The sequence below is a fragment of the Rhincodon typus genome, chromosome 7 (genome assembly GCF_021869965.1).
Source record: "Rhincodon typus isolate 14 chromosome 7, sRhiTyp1.1, whole genome shotgun sequence".
NCBI classification, from domain to species: Eukaryota; Metazoa; Chordata; class Chondrichthyes; order Orectolobiformes; family Rhincodontidae; genus Rhincodon; species Rhincodon typus.
Genome location: NC_063338.1, coordinates 74,933,696 through 74,954,662, shown reverse-complemented (window position 1 = coordinate 74,954,662; position 20,967 = coordinate 74,933,696). Strand labels below are relative to the sequence as shown.

At 40.4% G+C, this 20,967-nt stretch overlaps 2 long non-coding RNA genes across 6 annotated transcripts in view; one reads left to right on the top strand and one right to left on the bottom strand.

The window, feature by feature from the left end:
• Window positions 1-3,941: 3,941 nt before the first annotated feature.
• Window positions 3,942-11,801, bottom strand: LOC109938866. Its single transcript, XR_007262490.1, has 3 exons — window positions 11,732-11,801; window positions 9,815-9,903; window positions 3,942-5,588 (listed from the first exon to the last, which is right to left on the bottom strand). It is a non-coding gene; the product is annotated as an uncharacterized LOC109938866 (long non-coding RNA).
• The window catches only part of LOC125483544, a 45,877-nt gene continuing 36,646 nt past the window's right edge, over window positions 11,737-20,967 (top strand). For 3 of the 5 annotated variants that reach the window (XR_007262487.1, XR_007262486.1, XR_007262489.1), the window contains exons 1-2: window positions 11,746-12,441; window positions 14,677-14,824. This is a non-coding gene — a long non-coding RNA (uncharacterized LOC125483544). Of the gene's footprint in view, window positions 12,442-14,676; window positions 14,825-20,967 lie in introns of all 5 variants that reach the window. The other 2 variants (XR_007262488.1, XR_007262485.1) reach the window with 2 other exon arrangements.

The window sequence follows — 20,967 nt, the reverse complement described above, 5'->3', positions numbered from 1 at the left end:
ACATGGAAAGTCCCTTTTTGAGAAAGATAAATGGATAAGCCGAAAGCTCACCAATTGGAACTAACACATTCATTATTTACATTTCGGGAAGCATGGGCTACCAAAACTAGCTTCATCAAAGAGGGGTTGAAATTTAAATTTTATTCTCCTTGGCATTCAACAATATTACCATTGCTGAATCCTTTAATATCACCAACTTGGGGGTTATCACCGATCATAAAGTGAATTGGATGAGATGTATAAGTAGTATGGCTACAAAAGCAGCTCAAAGGTGAGAAATCCTGCACTGCATAACTCCTGACTCCTCAAAGATGTTCACAACCTACAAGGCACAAGTCCAGAATATGATGGAATAGTCCCCACTTGCCTGGATGATGCTGGCTCAAACAATACTCAAAACATGACACCCATCCTGGACAAAGCAGCCCAATTAATTAATACCACACACACAAACATTCACAAATGTTCTTCTACCACCAACTCTCAGTAGCAGAAGTATGTACCATCTATAAGACACACTGCCACAACCCACAAAGACTCACTAAGCTCACGATCAGCACCATCTAGAAGGACAAAGGTATATGGGAACACCACCATCACCTGCTAGTTCCCCTCCAAGCCACACACCATCCTGACTTGGAAATATATTGCCATTCCTTCACTGTTGCTGGGTTAAAATTCTGAAACTCCCTTCTTAACAGCAATTACGGATGGGCAATAAATCATAGAAATGCTACACTGTGGAAGCAGGTCATTCAGCCCCCACACTGCTCTTCCGAAGACCATCCCACTGAGACCCACCCCTACCCTTTTCCTATAACCCTGCATTTCCCTTGGTTAATCCACCTAGTCTGCACATCTATGGACACTAACAGTAATTTAGCATGGCCAATCCACATAACTTGCACATCTTTGGACTGTGGAAACCAGAACACCCAGAGGAAACCCACGCAGACACAGGGTGAATGTGCAAACTCTATACAGAAAGTTGCTCAAGGCTAGAATCAAACCCAGGTCCCTGGCACTGTGTGGCAGCAGAGTGAAACACTGAGCCACCATGTTGCCCTGCTGCTCCAGTCAACCAAGCCAACGTCCTATGAATGAATAATAATTTTTAAAAATTGATCTTGTGTGGTCGTGCAAACTGGGTGACAGCAAATCAGCAACTCATTTAATATGCTGCCAAATTTAGTTTTTACATTGACTTCAATTTTGCCAAAACCATTTCATGTCCTGAACAATCTACAACAACAGAATCATTTCAACAGGGTCAAATCAGCAAAATTTAGCATGCAAATACTATGTGTTGCCTGCTGGTCACAAAGGGCATACTACAAACAACAAACATGTTAGGCAATCAGCAGGTCTGTAGATTACTTTCACTCCCACTAAGATATGTATAAGTTCTTCTCCCTAAAGGGGCAACATCATAAAAAATCTGGAAGGATTTAGATCACCAAAACAGGTTTGAAGTAAATCAGATCAATGGGGAATAAGTCACAATCTAATTATATATCTGGGCAAATCGACCCTAATGGGATATGTACAAGTATCACTTCTTAAAGAGGTGGTGTCATAAAATTTCAGAGAGATTTCAGGGGCCAACCAAACTAGATTTAATCAAAACAACTTTACAAAAACTGTGCAATGAATTATCAATGGGATAAAATTTTTTTTGTGATTATTGACCATTCACTGAAAGTACAGTCAATTGTAAGCTATTACTACAAAGCTGATCAAGTACAGGATTTAGGTAGAGGGCATTTAATTTTAGCCAAAACAAGTCATTTTTAACCCTTCATGACTCACCCACTTTTGGAATATTGGAGGAGGATTTCTAAATTATAAGCATATAACAGAAAAACAATTTACTGTATTCCTATTATTAGTGAATAGATTATTGTATATCCAATATTATGTCAATTAGTTCCTTAGACGTAAAACTATTGGAGCCAGTTAAGAAGAGGCATGGAGGATAGAAGAACACACACAAATTTGCAAATTATAGATCCAATGGCATCCAATTTAGAACAATGGTTATGGTATCTATGAAAAGTGACCGGTTTTGCTTAATTCATTCAGGGTCGATAATAACGTTTCATCTATTGCTAGCCCTCTTGCCTCTCAATACAAGGATCTGGGTTCAAATCCCACTCTAGGGTTTGAGAATGAAACATCAAGGCTGACACTCCAGTGCAGTACTAAGGGAACATTAGACTGTCAGAGGGGTGTTGTCTTTCAGAAAATACATTATGCTGAGGTTCCCATCTCCTGTATAGGTGGATGTAAATAATCCTGTGGCAGTATTTGTATAAGAATAGGAGAGTTATTCCCGCTGTCCTAGCGATTTATATCGCTCAGTCAACATCACACAAACAGATTACTTGGTCATTATCACATTGTTAAACCACGTTCATAAAAAATTGGTGGAATACAGATGTTAGTCTGTGATGCTGACATAACAGAAGCAGAAAATCTACAAAGTATTGGCTAAGCGTTCACCTTACTCATAATATTGACTCAATTTTGGTAAAGTGCACAACATGATAAATTGTGAACAGTCTGACCATAGACTTGTTAACACAAATTACACTTTTTTTGTTTGATTCTTTTTTTTATTTTCATGTGAAACAATGAAGAGGTTGGCCAGAGACCAATCTTCAGGAACTAAAATAATTTTGGCTTCTGTTTCATGTGCATTATTGGTAAGTCAAACTACCTTGTAAGGCGATTTACCGAGTTATCTAATACACAGTTTGTGTAAACATTTGTGAAATATTAATGATGGAAGTAATGGGCACAAAGCATAGAGGGTTCAACAGTTACTCCAAATCAAAATTAAGTATTTTCAAACCATTTATATATGATAGAGATCACAGTGGAGCCTAATCCCATACTCACCTGGCATCCAAACGCATACATTCCAACCAGAGTCATATGATAGTGATCAGGAACAGGAACTCTGCTGATTATCCCCTCTCTAATCCAGTGACTGAAATTCACATTGCTTCCCTATAGCAAGTGAGATTTGTCAGGTCAGCACAGAACAGGGATAAAAACTGGAGCCATCCTGATCTGCATGCTTCAATATCACATCACACAATTTATTTACCCACTGGGCCAGCAGGGAACCTAAAGTGAAATGTTTTAAAGTAAATGACTGGTAAAATTCTTTTATAAGGCACTTTATTGGGTAAATGTGACCTTTGACATGTACGTGCTACTCAGACTGACTGTGGCCTAGTGGTTAGTAGCTTCAAATCACTAATGTTCCCAACACTGGACAAGCTGCGATTTAAGAGGACCTTTTTTTGTGCTTTGCTTCAATACTTTGTCAGCTTTAATTCAATTATTAAGAGTCTTGATTGCCCTCAAGGAGATGAAGAGTGCTGGGTTAGCAGTCCTTTTGCTTAGTGATGGCATCAGCCCACTCCTGGTGTAATCACTAACAGTCTTGTAGTGGTGTGAATCCAACACCTGGTAACCTAATAATAACATACCATTCCAGACATTAATGGATGTGACTAAACTCTGAGCAGACTAATGGTGGACGGATTTCTCTGGTGGTATAAAAGTAGTAGACATAGGAATTATTCACAGTCCAATGACAGACAGACCACAATTTTTAGAGGTACATAGTTGAGTCATCTATCACATAAAGGCAGCTGTTTCAATACTTACGTATTCAAAGTTTTAATTCACAATTTGAATTTATTGAAACATTAACATAAATGCAGTTTGATACTTTTTTTAAGTTGTATACCAGAAATATGGGATAGCACATGGTCTTTAAATAAAAGCAGACTGAATGTGAGTTACTTTAATACAGTGAATGCTGACGTTTTTCTTTTAAGCACAGCTTTTCGTACTTAAAGGAATTCAAGCAAGCAGTGCTTTTTTTTTTCCCTTCACAAATGCATTGAATTTATGAGGTCTCTGAATATCTGGCAATACAGTAATCTTTTTATTAGAGCAATATTTAAATTTCAAAAACTAGAGATTCATTAGTTAGTTTTCCAACTAATGTAAATCTCCTACGTTGTAATATTATAATTAGATTTGTAACATTCACTGAAATCTCATCATTTAAATAATCATTTGGCAAATTCTACAAAAATGCAACTTCAAGAATTTAACTCCTAGTGGGCCTGTGAATGTTGCTCGCTGACCTACTTTTCAAATTTACCACTTCCATTGGAAATCCATCACTTTAAGTACAGCATATTTTTGAAATTTTAGCCACTGATTAGTGAAAGGGCTGAATTAAGGGGAACTTGGCTACCAGCAAGACATTAATGATTTAGACAGGGAAGGGTAAACATGGCAATTGAGATGGAAATAATTTTGCATTAATCCCGAGTGTTGAAGTTGTTCCTAAGATATACTTTAATAAAGAAAGTGTCACCACAATAGGCCCTGTGTTCATCCAACACATCTTTTTTTGCATCCAGGTCAGTTTAAGTGCTTTTGGGTGATAGCTACTCCCTTTATATTAATTTACAAAACTGCCTACTTTGTACATAATGATCACCAAGCCAGCTGTTCCTTTTTTCCTTCCCCTTAACAAGTCAGAATGACAAAGTTATGCCTCCAGATCAAATGCAATACATTAGAAAAAATTTTGAAACTCTTGATCTAAATGACAGAGAGTGAAGGGCCAGAAGTTTCACAAATTGTCATGCCATTTATAATCAATTAAAATGTGCTGCCATGACTGATGACATGTTCTTATTGACTGTCATACATCACGGAAATATAATAGACCATATATTATCCGGCTTGATAACTGCACATGCTGCTCACTTTTATTTTCGTGCAATGTGAAGATGATTTTAAATATTGCTGAACTGAGATGGGGAGAGCTGCTTCACTTTTGAAAACAGACAATTTATAAATATGTCACGCAACTAATGAAGTTTCAAAGTATAGTTTCTCAGCTCCTTATCCACTAATTATCTGACTAATGCTGTGTGCTTTTAAAATGTTTGATAGAATCTCATGACCATACTCCTTAAATAGCAGAAGGTTCCCTCAACAACCGTTATAAAATTGATAATGTTGCACACAGTAGGACATGTAAGATAACATCATAGGAACTGCAGGGGTGAAGAGTACTCTTACTAGTGCCAGGCAAGGACCACCTTTGGCTTCAAAGAGAACTACAGCCATTTTGGAGCCATTCCTGTTTCTTTGCGACTCCAAAGTGTATCTCCTGTAGATGTTCCATTCTCTCACCACAGGGATTGGAGCTGAGAGTTTGTCTGATGTTGTTGCACTCCATGAGGTTGGCTAACTGTATTATCAGATAAAAAGCTTGTCACTTTCTGACTTCAGGGAAGGTGTTGTGAAGATTGTTGTGAAACATATTCAAATGACAAGTTTATAACCTAAGATCATCCTCAGTTACATTTAACAGAATTCAGGTAGGCTGCTGAAGCTGAACAACACATTCATAATGTCAGACTAGACAAATGTCTCTACCAGCAATTATGTTGGTCAGATTACCAAGCCATCTTTTTGATCTTCAGATACAGTGATGTTCTGGTGCTTTCATATAAACATGTCTCGACACAAATAAATCCATAATCCTAGAACAAAGTCATTAAAAGTTCATTTCTGCTCTCTTTCCTCCTCCACAGTTCAGTCAATAATTACATGACATTAAATTATGCAGTATGTATATTAGTATATGAACATTAAAATGTTTGCATGGAATTCATTTATTTTATTTTGAGAGTAATATTACCTTCCTTGAAATAAACAGTTTAGTGTCTCTGTTAAGATGAAAAACACACATTTATAACACACCGTTAGATAGATGAATGTCCCAAGCTGCTTTTACAAAAGCAATTGGACAAAAATGGGTGCTGATCCGCAAAAGGAGATATTAGTAGAGGTGAACAAAAGTTCAAGATCGATCAAAGAAATTATTTGCTTAAATGAGGAGCTAGCAGTGGGTAAGTCAGAGGTTTAAGGGCCGTGCAGTGTCGGGAGACTTTAAGACGTGATCACTGGGCTGAAGGTAAGTAGATAAATGCAAGAGATTATGACAGAGGAACAGAGCAACCAGGGACCATGGGGTTGACAGACATAAAACAACAAGGCCAAGAAAAGATCTAAATTATTTTTTTAATTATACTTTTAAATTTGAGGCACTGGAGGAACCAGGAACTGAGGTGAATGAGGATAGATGGGGTGACGGGTTTGTGGTGCAGGATAGGATATAGGTAGCAGAGTTTTCAAATAACCTAAAATTTATGGTCAATGATAAAGGGAACACCATCCAGGAAAACAATGAGGTGACAGAATCTCAAGACGATGAAATTTGACGCATGATTTTCAACAGCAGATGGGATGGCTAAGTACCAGAAAATACTAAGGGAAATAGCCTCTGGCATTCTTTCTGATGAAAAGGATCTCAGGTTGGACACTTAGCTTGAAGCCCAGTTTGACACTGAGATTGCAAATAGTATTCTTTAATCTAAGACGATAGGGTTTGGAATGAGTGATCTGAGTGTGTGATGAATGCCGAAGATAATGGCTTTGAACTTGCCATTATTCAACTGGAAGAAGCTATGGTCCATCGAAAGTTGTGGGCTAGAAACTCAATTGTGCCACATCAATTTTGTATCTAATAAATGGACTCTTAAGCATCCAATATGGTGGAAAGGAAGCATACGCTCATTGCATTTTGGAAGTATACCACACACTATATCAGATATCCAGAACTTTAGCCCAAAACAAGTCCTTTGCACATGTTAATGCTTCTTTAACAAGCACATTGTAATACTGCGATGCGCTGAATATAGCCAGTATAACATATGTAACAATAAGCCGCAGGTAATAGAGATCGGGAAATATCCAGGTTTGATTGCTATTCAGTGTTGAATGAGCAAACCTTTAGCTAGGATATTTGTGGGAATACCACATGCCTTCTCAGCATCCTATGCCTGAGAAGGAAGCATTAGATAAGGTTTCATAATTTTAAGTGCTCTTTAGTGTCCTGAAGGGCTTCAATGAGGACACCAACAAGGTGAACTATGCTTTTCTCCACAATTAAATAGATTCACAGATCAGACTCATAAATGAAGTATGGCCCCTTAGATGTGGTGCCAGAGTATACTGATGCTCACAGAACTGTATCCAGCATGTGTTTCATCCTTTTGAAAAGACAGGAAACTTGTGATGGCAACAGCCGGAAAAAATGTATTTTTGTAAATTCTGTCAAAGTGGTGCATTTTAGCAACAGTTATGCCACAAGGTTTAATATTTGAAGAATCTTAGAAAATGACAATAGCAAGTACAATTTTTGCATTCTACACATTTACTTAGATAAGAGACACAAAGGTGCAATTTGTCGCTTCAGTTAACCATTTCTGCATTCAATCAAATATTTATTGAAATATCTCACATAAATTATGGTAACCACTTCATCTTGGGAGGTTTGAGGGAGTGGGAAACTGTTGCTAAGAAGCTGGGACTAATTAACTAGCTATAGATTTGCCTTCAAAAACTGAGTGACATGGAGTGAAATCAACAAAGAGCTTCCCAAATGCTACTGCTTTTCACTTCCATTTGCAAATCTGTGCCTGCCTTATGACCCTTCCTGTCTATATGAACTGACACCAATCTTACATTGACCCAGATGGGCCCAGAAACAGCATTTAAAAGCAATACCCGTGCTTTCAGTGAGGACAAGTATTCTGATTGCTTTTGTATCTCAACTGGGACCCCTAACATTCGTAAAATGTGAATCTACAAACACACTTTGTTTGCAGTGTTAGTGAGAATTTAGGTTTTAGATACCAAGTCAAATTTATGTTAATTTGTTTTGTAAAAAGCACTCTCTTATGTTATCGTCTCAAGCCTGCTGAACTGAAGAGTGCTCATTTTCAACATGTTCTCACAGATTGTTATGATAAATTTGTATCAAATACAGTGACATGCCTAACAGATTGTATTATACTGTTTACAATAATCTGCTGCATATATGCAAAGTGGGCAATTGCCAAAAAAATTGTGCTTTGTAATATAGATTTCTTAAAGGAAAAGACCATTTAAAGCAAAATTCCTTCAGATTTACCTAAATTATTCAGATTGGCACTGTTATTAATTGGATCATTGGCAGCTTTTGTCCAAAACTAAAATAAATGGTGGTTTCACCCATTAGGGATCACATTTTACCAAACTGTGTTTGGGCTGTAGTTGTCACAGTCAACAAATTGGCTCCTGTTCTCAGGTTTCCCACCAACCCCTGCAAGTTAGATAAAAGATTTTTTGCACATGTTCCTCCCCATCGCAAAGCACATGATGCAGAACACCATGTCAGTCTAAAAACTACAACAAAGGCTGAATAACGGAGTCACAATTGATTCAGCAGATGAGTTGAAAAGTGGACATTTGCAAAATAAATTTAAAAGTGACAACACAAACCAAATGGCTTCAATGGCAGAGGACATTATATTGAAAAGTGAACAAGGAAAATGGGCATATCCTTATGGAACCTAATGATTCAGTGAGCGGAAGCAGTAAGTAAAACTAACAAGAATACCAAGAGACCACGAACACATATTTCACAAGGAGACAATAAATTTGCTCAAGGTACTAGTTGGCTGCCATGAGGGCATTGTATATTATACTGCTCACTGTGCCATGGCAAGGATATCTGTACATCAGGAATGGTCATGAAATGGAAAACCTAACTGTTGTCTAGCTTTGACATTTGAGTTATAAGAAGAAGTTGAAAAGCCTGGGATAACTTGTTTTGAAGAACAGAAGGCTCAGATAAGTTATTCAATAGTATTAAAGGGATAGTTAATTTGAAGATTAATACTATGTTTGACATTGCTACAAATGCAAGAACTAGGGAACATAAACTTGGGTTTAGAAAATGAAATTTGCAAAGAGCTTAGAACTTTTTTTAATACAGCAAGTGGGGAACATGTGGAGTGGATTATGGAAAAGGGGAAGATAGTGTGAGAATATATAAGGAGGAAGGGGATGAATATTTAAGGGAGTGATTAATTATGTGCTATTCGTATTTAGGATCAGTCAGATGATGTGCAGAACTTTTGTGTGTTTCTTTGAATTGAAGCATCACTATCAGTATTCCTTTTAAAAGTAAATGACTGAAAAGAATGTGCTTAATGACACTCACAGTAAAAGAAAAGGTCATTCAGAAATGAATTATTTTATACGCTAACTTTTGCTCTCTTTTTGTCTTTCCTTTAAAAATGGGCCCCATATAAATTACAGATATCTCAGTACTAATTATTTAAAAATCAGTATCACCTAAAAATCAGACTGTTTTTTATAAAACACCTCAGAGCGCTTATTTTGTTGTTTTAATACTACTTCCTCATTGTTAATCACCAACATTTTTTCTGTTCTTCTAAGCATCTTGATTTCTTGCTGGGGAACAGTTCCTCACACACTCTCCGCTGCACAGTATCTCCCTTAAGTGATCATTATTCTTACACATGTCTTGGCAGTGGCAGAGACCATGTGGCCACAAGAAACATCAATCAACTGAAGCCCTGCCCTCACCTGATGACCATGCTTGGCCACTCATGCTGGATGTTACGAACTTTGGCCAATTTTCCATGCTTTAAGCCAGGAGCCCTGAAACCAATTACAATTGCCACTTCGGCTGAGATCATTTAATCGGCATTAATCAAATGTAGAACATTCCTCGTCTATATGATTTTGCTGGTAACTGGGTAGACTTGAAAATGATTAGAGGAGTTCATCCTAATACTTGCAAAAGTATATACGGAAATTGCAACATTGCAGAAATGCCATTTGATGACTGTACCTTTGCTGTTGTTAAATAAAGTCCTTCATTCTGTCAGATCAATAAACCTCTCGACAAGAGTTTCCACAATTAGGTCATCGGTCTACCATCTAAATGAAAAATTATGCAAAAGTACAGCAAATGAAGCAGCCTGAAAAACACATTTTAAGTGAATCACTAGCCTCTTTAGTCATTAGATTTTTAAACCAGTGGTGAATACTAAGTTAAATAAAGATTATTAGAATTATGCTCAAGGGAAAATCAGTCTACTCTCTACTCATAAGATTACACCCTACAACTTACTGAATCTTGCACAATTTATCATTTTTAAAACCTTGTCTTACTGAAAATAGCGGGTTTTTTTCCTGAAGAATACAGCTTAATGCAATATGTTTGCTCACCACCATCACTACCTTCCAAACTCTCACAAAACAAAAGCATTTGCAATATGCATCAAAAGGAAAATTCATTTTAAAGAGCTACATACAGTGAGAATTTATTCCAAGTGAAAAGAAGCAGCGTTATTAGAATCACTTGTTTCTTGTAAGCGAGTGAGGCAAGAGTTTGACTCAATTTTCACCACTTTATATCCATCCTGGGTACTCTTTTAACTTGTTATGTTGCAACATTAAGAAAAATGATTTATCAAATTTTTATATTGAAAAAAATAATAGAATGACTTCTGGCCTCAGCTCTGGATAAACTTTTGGCAGTGAGCACAGAACTTCCCTCAGACAGGAATGGAGGAGATTTTCCCGTGAAATTCCATAAACTTGGTTTACATTTCGACAGAATCCCCCTTAACCAGGTCATTTTGTTCAAACAATTTATAAATCCAGTCGTTATAACGAAGCAGCTTGTGCTACCCTTAACCATTGATGTTGGAATAATTACAGGAGTTAAAAAGAGACATCTCGGGAATCAAGACTTTTCCAGATCTCTAGGGAGCTCACTTATATTTCGTTACAGAAACCACAACATCTCATAAGTTGTACATGCTTAGGAAAAGATCTCAGCGTCCCTCCCATTCCTGCGATAATAAAGGACGGGCTTCGATGAATTATCAATCCGATGTATTATCACCCTCTGTCTGCTGATTGAAAACTTAATTAACCAAACAGGAGTTAGCGACATGTCAGAACCGCTTGGGGCTGTGACGGAGCCAATGGTAGCATTGCGGAGGCTGAGCTTTTTTGGACTAACGGTGAGAAGCAGCTATTCGGACAAGTACAACTAGTCAGTAAAAGTAGGGGAAAAGCGCACAGACACAGTGGCGCGGATAAACGCACATAAGCACTTACAAACATAAGGCATTTGGCAACCACACCCCATAAACCCAAATCTATGCGCTGCTTCATCCTAACAACCTCACGAAATCCCATCCTTGTGGGTCGTGGTTAAGTTACAACCAGGTATTCTTTTATTTCCCATGAGAACTTCGTCAACTTAATACGTTAACCCTTTGGCCGCCAGTGCGTTTCACACCGCCCAATGCCCACACCCTTTATTTTTAGATCGGTTACTCGGGGTTAGAGGGTCAGAACGGTGGTTTGAATAATCTTTAAGAGTTTGCTGTTTAAAACCAAGTCCTTAAAGATCAGGATAATTAAATGGCAAATCACAAGACACTGGGAGAGAACAGTCTACAAGGGCCATTCCTAAAAAGACTCGCGTGTTTTGCTTGAAAATCAGAAATTCCCACGGTAGAAACGGATAAAAGTTTTTTTATGAAGAGGTTATTTCGAGTGACACATTCTGTAGGGTCGGAGACGAGCTGAAAAGTTGGGGATTTCAGGATTCGGACGGAGTTGGCCAAACAAAAAAGACGCGAGCTCCCAAACTTTCGGTTAAATAATAAACGTTATTGAAATAAACATGTGTGCGTTTGGAGCGGGGTAGGGAGGGGGAGAGGTGATCGGAAAAAAAACAAGAATCAACCCCGGTACTGATCCCGAACGCCAGCCTCATCTGGTGAACATAGCGATGCATCCAGCTCTCCCGCTGCCTCGCCTGTGTGTATTGAATAGGAGTTGGAAAGGACTGGAGTTTTTTGCTTTGAGTCACTGAGCAGCGCGGGGCTGTGTGATCAGGACATTCAGATACAGCTAACCCTGTAAGAATGCCATTTCAGGATTACGTCGAGCGAGGGAGAGAGGCAACTGCATTCCCACTGGTCACCAGCCTTCCCCCTTGCCCAGTCCTCTCTACTGATGGCTGTGAATTGAAAAGGTAATTTAATCCAGATTCGGACTGGACACTCAGAGGGAGAGAGAGAGGGAGAAAAATGTTTGAAAACGTCACATCTACCGATGATCACGTTTACGGATCTTCAATTATCCCTTACCACGAAGATAGGTGGCGTGCGTTTCTGGGGCCGCACTTCAGGGACTCTCTTTATAGAAAAATGTCATTCCAACAAGCGGAACACGTCAGTCCGTCCACAGGTTGTGTTTCCTGGTGTGAGAGACAACGGAGCGATCAGTTCTAACCTGCACAGCAGGAATAACGGTCCTTCCTCAAGTCTTTAAAGGTTTCTTTTTTTCCCTTTCCTTTTGAACAAAAATCTCGCCTTGATCTTCATGTTCCTTCATCTGCACGCTGTCGACCTCCCAGCAGTCTTACTAAACAACAGAGCCAGGACAGAGCAGGTATTTTAAACATTTATCTATCTATCTGTATTTACAGACTGAGATTTTGTGCGCAGGTATTGTTGTGCGAGTGGAGATAAACTTTAGAGATTTTTTTTTCCAGCCGACCCCTCTCTGATCCTGCCTGCATTTTAGGCGCAAAACTTTGTTCAAGTACCTGACATCCAGGTGTTAGAAAAAGGTGCTGAAAGGGGGCAAAATGAAACATGTCCGTCAACTGGTATGAATCCTCGCACTAAAATGTCAATTTTTATTTTCCTTCCAGGACGCGTGTTTCTCGTTTTGTGATTTTATGTTATTTTTAGTGAGCAATAGGTTGTTGAAAGGAACCGTTACCTGCTGAGACAGTGCCTTACTCACAATGTGTTTGCCCCTCATTGCAGCTCCAATGTAGAGTCGGAAATTTCGAGGGATTAGACAAAATCGATAGATTTTTCTTAATTCTAGACGATTGATTTCAGAAAAGGGGACACGGTTTGTAAATATACAACCGAGTGAAACAGTCCGGGTCCCTAGTTCGCTGTGAATACATTTGTTGCCAAAACTTTGAATCGTATTTTGAACTAAGTGGTGCTTCCACTTTTGTGTGTGTGTGTGTGTGTGTCTTGGTCTCTCAGCTTTAAGGAAAGGAAAACAGCGAACTTATGGAGTGGTGGGAGGGGGAAGGTGGTGGCGGCTGACAAACTTCAATTAGGATGGCAAAAAAAAGTGAAAGGTGGGGTTCGTGTTGAAGGCGAGTTTATGGCTAAAGTGTTTTCTGCTCAGAATTCAGGGGACCGGGTGATGTTTCAAGTGTACTTCATTGTGTAGGAGCAGCCGTAATTGTTTATTTCCCCCTTTCACTGAAATAAGTAAAAAAGTGCAGTTGTGTGTGGCACACTGATGGCATTTTTCACTATGACATGCTTGGTCGCTTATGTGAATTTATTACATAAGCTTAGTCAGACTGGCCATTTTCTGAGTGATCTTATACTCTTTGTTGCTGTATGCGTTTTTTTTTAATTAATGTGGATTGCGGTCGGACTTTCATATCTACAAGGAACAGGAGTAAATATCTGCACATTGAACGTACAGTTTGTGTGCGCTGGCCGCTTGTTTGATGCGAACCTTTTTTTTGGAACAGCGCCTGGACTGGCCCCCCCCACCCCCCATTTTTCGTTTCGGTTTGAATTCACAACAAAACGTTTATAAAATGATCATTTCCTGCCCTGGTTTGCCTGGCGTAAATCAGATGTGTGTGTCCTTTAATTTTTTTTTATTTTTTTATTAAAAATGGGACATCTGTAAATTTGGGGGAATTACCACAGTCATGTCATATCACAGTTACACTTTGCCTACATGAGCCGGAATCACCTTTAATCATCGCGGGTGTTTGATGCTTTGCGTTTTGTGTGTGTGTGAAATGAGGATTTGTAATAGCTGTGTTTTTTTAAGGGGGGGTTGTTTTGAAAAAGTAAATAAAAAGAGGTAAAAGTGTAAATTCCAGAGAGGGCGGAAATGCATAGATGACACACCGAGTCTGATCTCAGCCGGCACCGTTAGTTTGCCATTCAACACCTCAGTTTGCAGACGTTGCTGTAGTTTAACGATCCCACGTTTCCTACAGTCAGGAGGAATAAAAATCAAACATTTTTTTTCGAGAAGTCCTGCAGAGCAGTTCAATGCCGGTCCTCACGCCCAACGAACGGTACCATCGAACGTCCTGCTTTCCGCCTCTTCCCCCATCTCGTAAGTCAGCGCTCCCTTCCCACCGACAAACAAAAGAGTAAAAAAGTCAACAAGAAAACAAGCCCCTGGAGGTTGGAGTGAAGGGTGGTGGAAGGGAGGGGGGAGGAGGTGGGCGAGAGGAGGAAACAATCGCCTTGTTTTGTCTCTTTTTAAAAAAAGTAACATGAAATAGAAACAGATGACGGTGGTCTGAGCCTCAGCTGTCTTCCTGGACAGTCTGAGGCACTCCGCTCCTGTGCAGTTGGCCCCCAGTTTGTGAAGGTTTTAGGGGATAGAGTCAGGGCTGAGAGTTAACGATGTGCGTGTGTAGCCGAGAGAGAGGTGCCCGCTTGTGGGATCGCGGGAACCTAAGTCCGCTCGGTGCGCTGGTGGCCGGGCTCTGCCTTATTTCGCGGGCAGTATTTAAATGAGTACCGTAAAACACATTGTTGGCGTGTATGTTTTGTAAACGCTCCCTCTTTTTTTTTCCTTCCCTTCCTCTCTCTCTCTCTGTCTCCCCCTCCGAAGGACCGTAAAGCGTCGTGAAAAGAGCCGGGGGGACGAGCCGATGCCGAGTCCTGGAATCTGATCAGACTCTTATCAATGAAGCAGCAGATCATGGCGGATGGCCCCAGGTGTAAGAGGCGAAAACAAGCCAACCCCAGGAGGAAAAACGGTAGGAGAGAGCACCTTTCCTTTGCTACCATCGCCTCCCGCACAAAGTTAACCTCAGATTGTGAAGAGCGGCTGTATTTTCCCCCCTCCGTGTAATGTTGATTGACTTTGAAAAGACACCCCCCCACCCCAACTAATCAGCTCCACCGCACACCCCAGTGAAAGTGGTGGATGTGTGTTGTGTGAAAGTTACTCCTGTCCTCTTTTTCTCTTTCTCCATAATACTTGACTCGCCTACGGGAGAAAACCGTTATGTGCCTCTTTTGTTTGTTTTCCAAGCGATCGCTTATTTAGCTAAACTCTTTTCGATCAAAAAAAAAAGGACGTGTCAGACTTTGGCAACACTTCAGTCTAACAGAACACACCTTACATACATATGTTTGTTAAATGTTTTCGTACTTGCTGTCCAACCCTTTCTGTCTCTCTCTCCCCCCTCTCAGGGATGACTGCAACTTTTTTTTCAAAAATTATAACCCTCAAGTAAGGAAAGAAAAAGACCGTCAGGCGGATTTTTTTAAATGAGCAAATCTCTCTCGTTTCTTTAGATTTTGTTTTGATGTGTGTGTGGTGTGGGGTAAGGGAGGGGAGGGCTGATACCGGGAGCAGAATAAAACGTTCCCTTTCTTGATACCTTGTCCTTTTTGTGTGTATATGTGTGTGTGTGCGCGTTTGTCGTCCTTCACATTATTTAAAGCCTCTGTCTCTGTGTGTTTCGGGATCAGGCTTTGTTGATGCGTTTATTCATGTTTTCACCTCGTACTGGCTCAAATGTTATGCCGCCAGCTCGACATTTTGTGTGAACATTCATTTCATCTTGTGTTCCGTACTCTTCCCCCTCCCACAAGAAAAAAACCACCCCCACCTTGATATGTTTGGCTGGATCAGTAAATAAAGTGTCCTTTAACAATAGCAGAAAAAAAAGGCGAGCAGTCGCGAGTTTCTATTTAAAGTACAGTCCGCAGCGACTGGACGAGAAGACTGTGTGTGTGTGTGTGTGTGTGTGTGAATGTTACCTTGCCCCCTTGATGCAGTCTGCCTTTTCCTCCTTTAGCAGATTAAACTTATTGATTTTCTTTTTTTTGTGTGTTGTAATATCAATGCTTGAGGCTGAGTCCTTTCTTTCTCTCTCTCTCGCTCTCTGTCTCTCCCTTTCTAAGTATTCCAAAAGGACATTACTGGTGTCAAGAGTAGCTTGTCCCTTCTTTCTGCTGTTGTATGTACGTGTGTTCGTGTGTGTTCAAAAAACATGGGAACATGAGATTACAAACCAATGTTGGGGGAGACAAATAAGGTAGGGCTGCTTTTTATACCAACGTGCCTTGAAGATCACTGGCTGGATCTCTGACGTGACTTCAAGTTTTCTCGAGTATCTTGTTTTCTGGGTATTTTTATCGGAGTGATTGACTTTAACACTTTAATGCGCATCCCCCGCTTTTTTTCTACCCCACTTCCCTCCGTTCTGGTCGTAGATGGGGGTTGCAGGTAAAAACCGCTTTTCATTTTCTCCCGTGTCATGCACACATCCAAATGTCTTTCCCCCGGGGAATCGCCTGCATTTATCATAGCTGATTGCAGGAGAAGGTTTTTTTTTAAAAAAAATCTCCCTCTACCACCTCTCCCCCACCCCCACAACCACCACCGCTGCCTTCTCTTGGAGTCATGGAAAAGATGTCAGCTCCTTGCTTGTGCATCCGCTGATAGCAATATTTGAAGATGTTATCAGGGCGATATGTATTGCAGGAAAGAAGTGGGGGGTGGGGTGGGGGGAAGATGCTGGGTTACGATTATGCGACCAGGCAGGAGGGGAGTGAAAAAAATACCGAGAAAAAAAAATGAACAAAAGGCAGTGTCAGTTTCAGTCACAACCCAAGTCAGATGATTACTGACTCATCTGTAACTTTGAAACACTTTTACTTTAAGTGTTTTGTTTCAGGACTCGGGAGACCCGCGCTTACTTAATAATTTATACTTTGGGTAACTTTGATTTCCAGTTAGATCAAAGGAAATCAAACTTCTTTTTAGCAAGTGAAATTGATGTGCATGTAGCAATTTCACAACTGGCAGTCGATTGCCGTTGTTCAGGGTGTATTTACTCAAGTGGAGAGGGTGACAAAACTGTCCTTGTTATTTTGGTTAACCCTTTGTACACTGATATTTTGTTAGGGTCTCCCATCCTCCCCTCCCTCTCCCCACCAAACCTCCCACTCCCGCGCCTCTCCACACACCTCGTCGCCTTAACTCACACAACACACACGCACACACACGCACAGGTCCTGTTTGTGGCGCTCCCTGGGAATGCTGGTTTTCTGTTGAGAGAGATAGAGAGAGCCCTTTTGTTAATTGCAGAAATAATGTCCGCAATGTTTAATGATGAGGTTGAGCCTCCTGCTCCACCACCCACATTAAGCCTTCTGGTCGTTGTATTTGGTAATTTATTTTCTTTTTGGTGATCCATCCGTCGGGTCTGGTCACTTCTGCCAAAATGCCAAAATGAACTGCTAAAAGTTTGGTCAGGATCAGTGAGAAATTAACTAACTTCTCGAGAACTGTTTTAAAAATTAAAGTTTCGACATTGTTTCGTACTGGGTTTCAACTGCGAGATATTGTACGAAATTGAGAAAACCCATTTAAGTAAAGCCAGCGCAAGGTTTTTTTTATTAACTTTAGATCTGCCGAATCTGGGGCAATCTAATTGTTAAGTATCCGCCAAGCGCGTTCTTGCTTTTGAAGAGGGAGAGGAAGAGAGAAGGGAAAAAAAATAAAACTATCATGGGATTAACTGTTGTGGGCCGACACTGCTGTTTCTGTTGAGCGACGCTAAACAGTGAGCCTATCATCATGGTCGGCTGACCCAGTGTATGTCTCAGTTCAGGTTTCGTGAATCCGCCCAGCTGCAGCAAAAGAAATGCTTTAAGTTCTAAAATAACAAGAGGAACAAAAAGGGTGAGATAGAAGGAGAGAAAGTCTCTCTCCAGACAACAAGAAAATAAACGTCACTGGTGGAGCCTTGTAAACCTTCACCAATAGTGTCCAAACACTGTTGCAATACTTTCATCAGGTGTTGCAAGTAACAGCTAACTGTAAAAGCGACATTTGGTTGCCACTTGCAACTAGCCTGGTGACCAAATGTGAGGGGATTGGCCTTGATAGTAAATATTACATTTTATATCAATTATAATAAAAGTGCAAAACGGGCACAGTAACAAGCAACTGTATAGTTTTTTTCAGGTAGTAAAATCATTAATTAGAATTGTGAAGATTTATCCCCCCACCCCTTCTACTTATCTCAGACCCCAGCAGCTATCCATCATCAGCTGTAAACACATTAGTAAAGGATCTTTCCCTTCTGTTAGGATGTATTGATCATTGTCAATAAAGGTACTTTGGAGGAATGGGTTAAGGCGTAAGAACCAGATGCTGCGAGCAGAGTTTTGTGTCTGCACTTATGCTGAAGGTAAAAGATAGGCAGTAATTCATTTATGGCAACATTGCTTTCAAGACTTAACAAAGGCAGACTCTTTCCAGTCCAAACATTTTACCCCGTTGTCATCAGTCCTTGCTTGTAGGTGCGCCTTCCTTGAAGGAGGAAGGAAAAGGTTTCTGGGTTTCTTATTTTGAAATTTTAAAAAAACTGGCTTTCTTTTTCGCTCCTTGTGTCATTTCCCAGAAAGCGGCTTCCCAAGGTACATGCTATTTTGCGCCTGTCATCAAAGAACAGAGAGAGAGAGGGAGCAGGTTTGCAGTGATCACAGACAATTGATTGTCAGGACTAATGTGTTTCATTTACATGTTTATAACGTCAATAGTGCTAGGGTGTCCACTGTACTATTCAGTCCACATTTCCACAAGGGTGCAATTGTCTGTGCGTCTATAACAGACACCTTTTCTGATGGGCTTTTAGTTGGCTCTTTTTTAGCCTGTTTTTTTGTACATAAATAGCGGGGAGGGGATTGGGGAGTGGGATTGAGTCAGACTGGCTGCTGTGGCATTTCTGTTGATTTTTTTTGCTTTATGCGTGTAACGTAATTAATAAAGATCTTCCGACACTTAATTGCTGATGTTTGAGCAGATGCATGCAGACTCTGGAAAAAAACTAAGCGGAATTTTTAAAACATAATTATACACGTTTTAGTCAAAATATATTTGGATCAATCCTATGGCCATCAGAAAGTGTAATATTTTACAGGCTTTTTATTAAAAAAAACTTTGAAATATAAAGGAAGTGTATCTATGCATGTTGTTGTGTGAAGAGTTATTTATTTTGTTGTCTGAGAGTCTTGCCTAACGGGAAAATATGCACAGCAGAGGCACCGTTAGCTGAACTCTGACTCTGCGGTCTTTTGAATGCCTAAGGTATGATTTCACTTTCACTCACATCAATGGTGACCTGAATGCCTTTCATATCTGATCCGCCGTGTCTCTCCCAGTAAACATCCCCTGAGGGGAGAACAAAGAAAGAGCTGCTTCTTCTTAATCACAATTCAGCCCTTTCACCGCCAGTAGGCTAAATTTGCATTCGGCATCAAGAACAAGATGAAAAGAAAAGTGAGAGGAAAAGAGACAGGGGGGTGGCAGAGAGAGAGAGAGAAAGGAGAGGAGAGTTTAGTGTCGAGGAAAATAGCTTAGGTGTTTGAGAGAGCTAACTGGGCTTTCCCTAGTTACAGCCTTACATGGCTCGCACTCTCCCCTGTCCGTGTAGCCTTGGCCTGCTTGACAGACAGATAATGTTTCAGGATGGCATGCCGGTACTATTCGTGGCCACTCGCTTGCAACACTTGAGCAAAACTGTCTAAAAGGGATCAAATTCTCACTCCCGAGTCTGCCGCGCCTGGGGTCAGGTGTACATCCTGCAAACCCAACATTTTGTGTGTGTGTGTGTGTCTGTTTGTATGGTACAGCCTTGCAGTTCACCCATAGAGGATGAGCGACAGGATTGTGTTCCCACGAAAGGAATAACATCTTTGACGGGTTTCTATTTTAGTTTCAGTTTAGTTTCAATCGATCAAATACATTGCAATTTTTTAAAAAAAATTTTATATATTAAAAAATTTCAGCCTGTACAGACTAACGCAACTGGAGCTGACGTCCCGCTATACCGAGCACTGTCATGTCAAGGCATTTTAGAGCTATTTAGTCGGTGGAAGTGACAGCTTAGGTTAGTGACCACCTTTATCTCCAAATCTGTAGAAGTGCAGCAGCCCTTTCCGTTCGAAGTGAACCTTCACGGAATGTACAGTCTGCCAACCAGAGATTTCGGACTCAGCCAATAAGCAACAATTCGCAATAATTAGTTGGCTTGGTGAAATTAACAAGAAGAATGCCAGTTCCCAAACCGGGGGTGGGGGGGTAGGGTGCGCGGGGGGGGTGGGGGGGAGCAGAATTCGATTCCATCTCGTTTAAATCGTAATGCTCGACTTTTTTTTTAGGGACCTATCCGTAACGTATTATTATTTATTTATCTTAGACGTCGAGGGGTTGAAACCGTCTCGAAATGCAAGTTTTGTTTTGGAATAGTTTCGAAGGGCGGTGCACTGTTTTCATGCTACATACGTTCTGGATGATTTCTTTGATTTTTGTTCAGGAGTATGGGGAGTGAGGGTAGTTGTTCTTTGCTGCCTGTTTTGCTGTTCCCCTGTCACCCTCCCTTCCAGTGACTTACAAATGTAACCAAATTCACTTCGACGCACACCTTTCTGCATACTTGGGGTGGGCAGTAAGTGAAGCATAAAGCTGATTGCAGAATTTAAAAAAAAAGAAAATCTTTCTGTTCGAGGCGAATTGCTGGGATCGTTCTTTACCAGTCATGGTTGGTGTTTGCTGAGGCACTCACAGACTCTTTAACCCTTGGGTAAGGCACTTCCTCGGGAGCTCCCACTCACTCTTGGCATCACTGCCGGTGGAAGCCAGCAGAGGATAAAAGCAACAATGTTTTCAGAGGTTTCATTTTCCGTTCTCACTTCAAATAAAATGTCGTTCGTGAACTTCGTTTGTGAAGCTTAGTGAGTTAAATAAAGTGTGTGTCAGTGTTGGAGCAGCGTGGCAGTGTGAGAAAGTAAGGGCACCAGCAGAATGTTAACATGAAAGGTGTTTGCTATCTTGTTAGAGCCGGTGGTAAACTGCAAACTACCCTCCCCCAGAGTCTGA